Source organism: Nicotiana tomentosiformis, chromosome 8 (genome assembly GCF_000390325.3).
Source record: "Nicotiana tomentosiformis chromosome 8, ASM39032v3, whole genome shotgun sequence".
Classification (NCBI taxonomy): Eukaryota; Viridiplantae; Streptophyta; class Magnoliopsida; order Solanales; family Solanaceae; genus Nicotiana; species Nicotiana tomentosiformis.
In genome coordinates, this window is record NC_090819.1 from 26,148,960 (window position 1) to 26,151,285 (window position 2,326).

Below are 2,326 nucleotides of genomic sequence, written 5' to 3' on the forward strand. Positions count from 1 at the left end.
ATTTCAAACAAATGATGTATTTTATTTCACACCAACTTTGTAAATTCAAATCTTAGAAGCTCATGATTTGTACTACCAGTCCTTGGGGAGTGTATTAGAGTTAGTTAAATATTAATTAAATATTATTGTTGTTATTTGGCTAATCTAGCGGGTGAGGTTAGGTGCCATCACGGCTAGTCGGATTTTGGGTCCTGACAACTACCCGGACATAAACAGGAATAGTAGCTACGGATGGACTCTCGTCACTTCGTGCGTACGTAGCCCCCACAAATAATAACACATATTAATTAAGTTTACCTATGGGGTAAGTTCCATCTTACAAGGTTAGAAAAGAGACTTATTTCATCTCAAAGCTTACTTCCCAATTTAAGAATGCGCTCAAACCTCCAAATTTGATGCCAAGCGACTCGGAACTAGCCAAACATTATATAAATCGATCAATCTATGCGCAAAAGTTCATATCTCCACTATTAAAGTGATTACCCAATCAAAATTACAAGATTCCTAAAATTTACCCCCTGGCCCACATGCCCAGATTCCGAAAAATTTTGAAGAAAGTTTTTACCCATAACTTTAGGAACATAATATATAATTTTCACTAAGTTTCATAATCATTTTCGTGGTAAAATCTCATTTTTATTAAACCCTAGGTTTTTCATCTCAACCCATACCCATAATTTCTACCAATTTTCATGTGAAAATCTACCCATAATATATGTACTAAACTTATATTTAAAAGAAATTACTTACCTCACAAAGCTAGGTCGAAATCCCCTCCTTAGAAGCCCTCAAATCTCCCAAGAGTGGAAGCAAATGTGATAAACATGGTCCTACCCCGTAATAAATAAAGCTCACTGCCTCCAGCGGTTTCCGCACATGCGGTCATAGGGCCGCACATGCGCCCTCACTTCTGCGGACAAGGGTCCGCTTCTGCGGAATTCATTGGGTCGGCTGGGATCACTTCTGCCGACGGGTACCCGATTTTGTGGTCCCGCTTCTGCGCAGGATGGGCCACATCTACGGAACCTGGGCTGCCCTCCTTTGGCTGCTTCTGCGAGGCTTGGCCCGCACCTGCGAGCTCGCACCTGTGGCTGACCAAGCGTAGGTGCGATTTGACAGATCTGGTGCATCCGTTGTTTCTCCAAATTCTCATCTTGGTCCGAGCCTCGTCTGATTGACACTCGGGGCCCCTGGGGCCTCGCCCGAACATACCAACAAGTTTGGAATCATAAAATGGACTCGCTTGAACTCTCGGAATGCCCGAAACAACTTTAAAACTAAGAATCGTAGCCCAAAACCAATTGAATCAAACTTAAGAACTTCAAGTTCTTCAATTTACTTCCAATGCGTTGAAACGTACTTAATCTACTCGGAATGATACCAAATTTTATGTGCAAGTCTTAAATGATATGACGGAACTATTCTAGCTCTTGGAATTCCATTTGGATTTCGATATCAGCAAAACCCACTCCAAACCAAATTTAAAGAACTTTTAAAGCCTTCAAAGAACCCACTTTCACTATTAGTCACCAAAATGCTCCGGGTTCATCCAAAACCCGATCTAAACACACACCCAGGTTCGAAATTATCACACAAACCTATTCGAACCTTCAAATCCTGATTCTGAGGTCGTTTACCCAAAATGTGCCTTTTATGCCAACCTTAAGGAACCAAGTGTTTCGATTTCAACCCGAACCCTTCCAAATCCCGAACTAACCATCCCCACAAGTCATAAAATAGTATAAAAATGTGTGGGAAGTCTTATTTAGGGGAATGAGGTTCTAGAAAGTAAAATGATCGGTCGGATCATTACAAGTACAATGGAGTACCTCCTGAAGCTATCAAGTTAAGACTATTTCCTTTTCCTTTAAAAGGACATGCCAAAACTTGGTTGGGAAGTTTGCCTCAAGGGTCCATTACAACATGGGACTAGATGACTCAGAAGGTTTTAAACAAATATTTTTTCCCTGCTTAAACCACAAAGTTAAGATAAGACATATCTATTTTCTTGCAAAATGTCACTGAGTCGGTTTATCAAGCTTGGGAAAGATTAAAAGTAGTGTTAAGAAAATGCCCACACCATGACATTCCTGAACATATGCAATTGCATATTTTCTATCAGGAGTTAAAACCCTCTGCTAGAAATGTGATAGATGCAGCTACAGGAGGTTCTTTAATGGGAAAAACCACAGAGGAAGCATTGTAACTGTTGAATGAAATTTTTGAGAATGCCATCCAATGGCCATCTCAGCGTGTAATCATCAAAAAAGTTGTTACGGTAAATCTGGTTGATGCTTTAAATACACTAATGCAACAGATTGTTTCT

The 2,326-nt window shown here is 40.2% G+C and overlaps 1 non-coding gene across 1 annotated transcript; it reads right to left on the reverse strand.

Moving 5' to 3' along the window:
• Nucleotides 1–1,981: 1,981 nt before the first annotated feature.
• LOC117280721 (small nucleolar RNA R71) lies at nucleotides 1,982–2,088 on the reverse strand. Its single transcript, XR_004511291.1, has one exon. It is a non-coding gene; the product is annotated as a small nucleolar RNA R71 (small nucleolar RNA).
• Nucleotides 2,089–2,326: the final 238 nt, after the last annotated feature.